The sequence below is a fragment of the Hevea brasiliensis genome, chromosome 2, assembly GCF_030052815.1.
Source record: "Hevea brasiliensis isolate MT/VB/25A 57/8 chromosome 2, ASM3005281v1, whole genome shotgun sequence".
Lineage (NCBI taxonomy): Eukaryota > Viridiplantae > Streptophyta > Magnoliopsida > Malpighiales > Euphorbiaceae > Hevea > Hevea brasiliensis.
Window position 1 is genome coordinate 33600330 of NC_079494.1, and position 8395 is coordinate 33608724.

The 8395-nt window shown below is 34.8% G+C and overlaps 1 non-coding gene across 1 annotated transcript; it reads right to left on the minus strand.

Moving 5' to 3' along the window:
• Window positions 1-1611: 1611 nt before the first annotated feature.
• LOC131178128 (small nucleolar RNA R71) lies at window positions 1612-1718 on the minus strand. The gene has a single exon (XR_009147261.1). It is a non-coding gene; the product is annotated as a small nucleolar RNA R71 (small nucleolar RNA).
• Between the last annotated feature and the right edge of the window lie 6677 nt (window positions 1719-8395).

Genomic DNA, 8395 nt, shown 5'->3' on the forward strand with positions numbered 1-8395 from the left:
TATTGATTTGTTTTGTGGTTTTGAACTGATTTAGCCATTTAAATGAAGATTGTTATATTTTGATTTATTGCTTGTGTGCTTATTTCCTTGCTTGATGAATGGGCCCTCATTAAGTTAAGTTTTAATCCTTAATAGATGGACTGAAAAGTGAATATTGGGGATGGATAATCTTGCAATAAACTTTATTTTCTTGGTGTTAGAAATAAGCTAAGAAGATTAAGGGAACTTTCCAAAATCAATTAGAGCATTAATTGGGTTTTGTTAGATTTGAAATACCGTGAAAACAGGGTTTGATTTAATGAAAACCAATTTTGAGATGCTTGAAAAAGGTTTCAAAAATTTAAGAATTGATTTCCCTCAAAATTGCAATTCTCATGTGTTTGGCTAAATTAGGGAAAAACCACATGCAAACAATATTGAAAATCCAATCTCTAGAATCAATTTATTTTTCATTGAAATTAGATATAAATTCTCCAAACCTCATAAATAGCAATTTCAATTTAAATCCAATTTAAATTTAATTCCAATTTAAATCCAATATCTAGAATTACTTTATTTTTTTAGATTTAATTCTTCTTAATTTCATAAATAGAAATTTCAAATTAATTTTTGGTAATCTAGTTTAATTAATTTTAGTTAATTGATTGATCTAGTTTTAATTCCTCAAATACCAATTTTAATTCCAAATTTCATTTTACATCTTTAATTTTTGTCTTAATTTTAATTTTTAGATTTTATTTTTAATATCTTTTAATTTTTGTCATTCTAATTAGCTTATACTTTTATTTCCAATTTAAGCACAATTCCCTGTGGGATCGATATCAATTTTTAAAACTATACTACTGTGACCCATGCACTTGCGGACACACCGTATCAAGTTTTTGGCGCCGTTGCCGGGGAATTGTTTGTTTTTAAGTTGGATTTTAATTGTTTTAAGCTAATTAGAATTTTTATTTTCTTTTATTTTCACTATTGTTCCTTGTGTTTTTCAGGTACTTTTTCTTGTTTATGAGACGATCGAAAAGCACAAGTGATACCGAATTGTTGTTCAATCCTGAAATTGAAAAATTCTGTCGAGCCAACAAAAAGGAGTACAAGAGAAGAAAGGAAGCAGAAAAAGAAGAACAACAAAGATTTGAGCAAGAGGAGACAATTGAAAATATGGAGAATCAAAATAGAGCTATTGGTGGAGATAATGGAGGAAACGAGCAAAACGGGCAAAATGCTGTTGTTAATCAAAATGATCCTCAAAGAAGATCCATGTTAGATTATGCTTTTCCTAGATGTACTGATGTGAGAGATAACAGACCTATTATTGGAGCTAATCAATTTGAATTAAAAACTGGTCTTATTCAAATGGTTCAGAATTCACAATTTGGAGGTAGCCCACTTGAAAATCCTCATTCTCATTTGAAGAAATTTTTGATGATATGTGGTACACAAAGACAACCTGGAGTTTCTGATGAAGTTATTCGGCTCACATTATTTCCATTTTCTCTTCGGGATTCAGCATTGGAGTGGTATGACTCACTTCCACAAGCTATTATAGCTACTTGGGAGCAACTATCTCAAGCTTTTCTATCTCAATTTTTCCCACCTGGGAAAACCACTCATTTGAGGAATCTGATGGTAGCTTTTAAACCAAGAGATGATGAAACTTTGTATGAATCTTGGATGAGATTTAAGGAGCTTGAAAGGCAATGTCCTCATCATGAAATACCGAAATGGATGATTGTTCAGAATTTCTACACCAGAGTTACTCCAGCCATAAGAAACACAATTGATTCACAAGCAGGAGGAGATTTCATGAGAATGACAAGTGAAGAATGCTATGATCTATTAGAGAAGATTGCTCATAATACCCATTTGTGGGGAAATCCTAGAGCACTTGAGCCAAAGAAAGCTGGGATCTATGAACTTGACTCAGTTAACTACATGAATGCAAGATTTGATCAGTTGACTCAGCTTCTTAGTGATTTTTGCACAAAGGCAACAACCTCAACTCCTACAACTATGCAACAAGTTGCCTTCACAAATGGAACTCAAAGTTGTGGAGTTGATTATTCTTCTTATGGTGATGATTATTTGCAAGATATCAACAAAAACCTATGGGAAATTCTTATTCTAATATGAACAACTCAACATGGAGACCATAAGCAACTTTTGCTCAACAAGGCCAAAGCTCAAATTATGCTCATAACCAGCAGTTTATGCAGCAAAATAGGCCTCAATTTCAGCCTCAATTTCAGCCCACAAGGCAGCCACCACCTGGATATCAAGCAAGAGCACAACAATCCCTTCCACCTCATGAACCGAAGCCAACCTTGGAGAGCATGATGGAGAAATTTTTTGCTGAACAAAGCAAGATGAATAACAAATTGGAGGAAGAAATGCAACACATGAGACAAACCATGGATCAATTACAAGTCCACAACCGCATGTTGGAGACTCAATTGGCGCAACAAGCAAGCTCATCAGGAAGCAATTCCTATGGGAAACTACCTAGCCAACCACAAAACCCTCATGAACAATGTAAGTTTGTAACCTTGAGAAGTGGTAAAAAAGTTGGTCAAGAGAGTGAAAACAAGAGAGAAGAAAAAGAGAGCACAAAAGAAGAAAATTCAGTTGAGAGCAAGAAAAATGAAAAAGAAGAAGAAAGCAAAAGTGAGCAAGATGAGGGAGAGAAACCATACATCCCACCTGAACCTTACAAACCCACCCTTCCCTACCCTCAAAGATTCATCAAGCACAAGCTAGACAAACAATTTGGCAAGTTCCTTGAAGTGCTAAAAAAGCTATATATCAATGTGCCATTCACCGAAGCACTATCCCAAATGCCAAGTTATGCCAAGTTTTTGAAGGAGATTCTTTCCAACAAGAGAAGGCTAGAAGATTATGACACCATCAACTTGGGAGAGCAATGCAGTGCTATAATCCAGAAGAAGTTACCTCCCAAACTCAAAGATCCGGGTGTGTTTTCCATTCCTTGTCATATTGGTGATAATTGTGTGGCAAATGCTTTATGTGACCTTGGAGCTAGCGTCAGCCTAATGCCTCTTTCAATATATGAGAAGTTGAATATGGGAGAGTTGAAGCCCACAAACATGTATCTTTCATTGGCTGACCGTTCAATTAAGTATCCAGAAGGCATTCTTGAAAATGTGCCTATCAAGGTTGGGAAATTCTACATTCCGGTGGACTTTGTCATTTTGGATATGGAAGAAGACACAAAAGTTCCTATCTTATTGGGAAGACCCTTCTTGGCAACAGCTGGTGCATTAATTGATGTGAAGGGTGAGCAATTGACACTTAGAGTGGGAGATGATCAAATGATATTCAACATCAATCCAGCCATGAAAAGAAAACATGAAGAAGTTGAGTCTTGTTTGCGGGTAGACATTATTGATGAGATTGTTCAAGAGCATTTCAGACAAAGTTATCCACAAGACCCACTTGAAAATTGCTTAGTCCATGGTGGGAGCATTGATGATGATAATCACAACATGGCTATTTTTGCGCAATACTTGGAAAGCTCTCCACCACATCCTGAAGCCACAATTTTTCAACTTGAAGGAGTACAAAATCTGGAGATCAAACCACCATCATTAAAGGTAGAGGATGCCCCAAAGGTAGATCTTAAACCTCTTCCTTCCAACCTCAGGTATGCTTTTCTTGGACCAAATGAAACATATCCTGTTATAATTAATGCATCATTGACTAATATTGAGATTGACAAATTGTTGAGAGTTTTGAGAGAATATAGAAGAGTTTTGGGTTATGCAATTGATGATATAAAGGGAATTAGTCCAACAGTTTGTATGCATAGGATTTTTCTTGAGCCAAATAGTAAACCTTCCATTGAACACCAAAGAAGATTGAATCCTACAATGAAGGATGTTGAAAAAGGAAATCCTAAAATTACTAGTCACTGGAATTATTTACCCCATTTCCGATGGAGTGGGTTAGTCCTGTGCATGTTGTACCAAAGAAAGGTGGGGTGACAGCTTGTTAAAAATGAGAATAATGAATTGATACCCACTAGAACTCATACAGGTTGGAGAATGTGCATAGACTATAGGAAGTTGAACAATGCCACAAGAAAAGACCATTTTCCCTTCCTTTTATGGATCAAATGTTAGAGAGATTAGCCAAGCATTCATTCTTTGTTACTTAGATGGATATTCTGGTTTCTTTCAAATTCCAATACATCCCGATGACCAAGAGAAAACTACCTTTACTGTCCCTATGGCACCTTTGCCTATCGAAGGATGCCATTCGGATTGTGTAATGCGCCCGCACATTTCAAAGGTGCATGATGGCCATTTTTTCTGATTTTATTGAAGAAATTATGGAGGTCTTCATGGATGACTTTTCAGTATATGGCACTAATTTTGATTCATGCTTGACTAATTTGTCTAAAATTTTGCAGAGGTGTGCTGATAATGATTTGGTGTTGAATTGGGAGAAATGCCACTTTATGGTCCAAGAGGGGATCGTTTTAGGGCATTTAATCTCAAATAGGGGAATTGAAGTGGATAGAGCTAAAATAGAAATTATTGAAAAAATGCCCCCTCCAACCACTGTCAAAGGAGTGCGAAGTTTTCTTGGACATGCCGGGTTTTACCGGCGATTTATTCAGGATTTTTCTAAACTTGCTAAACCCTTAACAAATCTTTTGAATCATGATGTTAAATTTGATTTTAATCAAGATTGTATGGTTTCTTTTTGCAGGTTAAAGACGGCATTAACAACAGCTCCTATCATGCAACCCCCGGATTGGACTTTGCCATTCGAAATCATGTGTGATGCAAGCGAGTTTGCTGTTGGAGCTGTCCTTGGCCAGCGAAAAGATAGAAAACCTTATGCCATTTACTATGCAAGCCGAACCCTTGATGAAGCTCAAGTCAATTACGCCACAACTGAAAAGGAGTTCCTTGCGGTAGTATTTGCACTCAATAAATTTCGTTCTTATTTGGTCAACTCAAAGGTAATTGTTTTCACTGATCATGCAGCAATAAAGTATTTAATGAGCAAGAAAGAAGCTAAATCTAGGTTGATTAGATGGATATTGTTACTTCAAGAATTTGATTTGGAAATAAGAGATAAAAAGGGTGTTGGGAATGTGGTGGCTGATCACCTTTCTAGGATGAAAACTGAAAATAAAGATGATGAAATTGTGCCAATTGATGAGTTTTTCATGAATGAGCAATTGTATGTGTTGAATTCTGCACTTCCATGGTTTGCTGATATTGTGAATTTCTTGTCTTGCGGTGTCTTGCCACCTGATTTATCTTGGCAGCAAAAGAAAAGATTCTTGCATGATGTTAAATTTTATTCTTGGGAAGAACCTCTTTTGTTTAGGAGATGCAATGATGGAATAATTAGAAGATGTATACCAGAGGAAGAAATAAATGATGTTATTTACCATTGTCATTCCTCTGAATATGGTGGTCATTTTAGTGTCTCAAAAACTGTTGAAAAAGTCTTGACATCAGGTTTCTATTGGCCTAATATGTTTAAATATGTGAGAGACTTTGTAAGCAAGTGTGATAGGTGCCAAAGGGTAGGCAACATTTCCAAAAGAGATGAGATGCCCCAACAATCCATATTAGAAGTTGAATTATTTGATGTGTGGGGAATTGATTTCATGGGGCCATTTCCATCTTCTTATGGGAATAAATATATCTTGGTAGGGGTAGACTATGTATCTAAATGGGTAGAAGCTATTGCTACACCTACCAATGATGCAAAAGTTGTGGTGAAATTTCTGAAAAAATTTGTTTTGACTGTGTTTGGTGCCCCACGTGCCATAATCAGTGATGGTGGTAGCCATTTTTGCAACCACCAATTTGAAAAATTGATGAGAAAATATGGGGTAAAGCATAGGATTGCCACACCATATCACCCTCAAACAAATGGCCAAGTAGAAATCACAAATAGAGAAATCAAGCAAATCTTGGAGAAAACTGTCAATAAGTCCAGAAAAGATTGGTCCCTTAAATTAGATGACACTCTTTGGGCATATAGAACAGCATTTAAAACCCCCATAGGAACTACACCTTATAGGTTAGTTTTTGGGAAATCATGCCATTTGCCCGTAGAATTAGAACACAAAGCTTATTGGGCCATTAGAGCAATCAATTTTGATTTACAAGCTGCTGGACACAGAAGACTTTTGCAACTTGATGAATTAGAAGAATTGAGACTTGATGCTTATGAAAATGCTAGGATCTACAAAGAAAGAACAAAAAAATGGCATGATAAGCATATCAAGAAAAAGGACTTTAAAGAAGGAGATTTGGTTCTCTTATTCAATTCAAGGTTGAAATTTTTTCCAGGAAAATTAAAATCAAGGTGGTCCGGTCCATTTAAAATTATGAAAGTTTTACCTCATGGTGCTGTGGAAATTTTTGGTGAAAAATCTGGTAATTTCAAGGTAAATGGACAAAGATTGAGGCACTATTCAGCTGGTGAGCCAATTGAGAAGATAGCAACTTGCTATCTTTCTCATTCTCCATAACATTTTGAGTGAGTATGGTCAAGCTAAAGACCTAAGCTTAGCATTTTTGGGCATAACTCATAATTTTTCATTGATTCTTTATTTCTTTCATATATATATTTGTTTTAAGTTTTTCTATACTCCTTATTCAGAGTTTAACATTGTTCTAATTTCCTTGTGCAGATGGGATGCAATGCATTGCAAGCAAATGAGCATAAAAAAAAAAAAAAAAAAAAAAAAACATTTCATGTCTTTAATTTCGTTGCTTAATTAATTAGTATTTTGAACTTATTTAGTTAATATTTTGTTTGTGTTGTTTTTCTTGAACTGTTTACTTATTCAGTTTTTTTTTTTTTTTTTAGTTCCTCATAACGTACATTTTTCTTTTATATCTTTAGTACAATTGCTCACTTGCTTTGATTTGCTATTTCGGATTTACACTTGATGGTTACATTTTTGAGCTTAACTTCCTATATCAACTTTTTGAGTTTAATTGATTTAATGGATTCCATTGCACTGTTTTTTTGCAATGAGTGCAGCAGCTGTCCAAATTTTACCTAATTAAATTGGCTGCACTTCAATGAGGTAACACTTCTTATCTCAGCTTGTGTCATTTTCAACACAAGTTGTGCTATCGCTTATGCAACAGGGTAATAATTCTTTATGCACATATAGCCAAATTATCCCATTCCTTGCAATCTTTTAACATTGAGGACAATGTTCATTCTGAGTATGGGGGAGAGGGTAAATTTTTTGCAAAAATTATTATTTTTCCTTTTTCATTTGCATATAGTGACACACTCATTACTTCATACTTGTACATATTCACATATATACACTGCATATAGCTTCATATATACTTAGTACTTAGTTGCATATAGGTTGACTATACATTTATACACTCATGCATTTCATTTATTCATCTAAAATTTTTGAATTTTTTAAACCAGTCTTTGAATTCCATAAGCCACTTATTCAAGCAATCCAACTTGTCTTTAGATGGTTAGTGGAATGAAAGTTCCAGCTGGGTACAAAGTCTTAAGCATTATTCTTTCTCTTACTTAATAGCTGAAAATTAATACATTCATCTAGGTATGCAGATTCTGATTAGTTATTTTGAGTTTTGAGTGTCTGGATAAGCCTTTAAGGAAGAAAATGGTCATTGTCGTCTCACCATTCCTAGAACAAGCATCTTAGATCTTTCAAAGCGAAATTTTTAACTTGCATTTGATAAGAATATGATTTAGGCATTCCTTCATATTTTAAACCTCACATTTAGCCTTAACCTACCTTAATTTCATTTTAACCCTTGCAAACCCCCTTGAACCTTAATTCCCTAATTTCTTTGGAACCCAAATCATTTACCTAGCCATTAAACCTAAACACTACCACCTATCTATGAGAATAGTATTTTAGCAATTAAGTGCATAAAAAAAAAAAAAAAATGGAAGCACTTTGAGTTTCATGGTTAATATTATTCTCATATTTTGTTTACCTTATTCCCTTTCTTTGTTAACCACAATTTTACCCTATTTGACCCCATTACAACCCTTAAAAAGACCTAATGATTCTTTGAAAAATGCTTGTTACATTAGTAGAGTTAGATCTTTTATGCTTGCATATGGGTTTGGCAATATAATCTTTCATACATTACTCACCATCTATTTGAGACGCATTGGCTATCTATTTCATTTAGGTTTGTTTTGGCACAATTGACTCTTGTAGTTGGTTGGTATTTGTTGCTTGGGTTGATTGGTTAATTCTTAGCTATTCTGTAATAGTTGAGAGTGCTTGCTTCATTCTTTGTGCTTTTGCTGGTGGGAATTTGGAATGTTGGTGGCTAGAGGTAAGTTGGTAGTTTGGATTAGTGAATTTTGTGTTTTCAAAGACTGATTC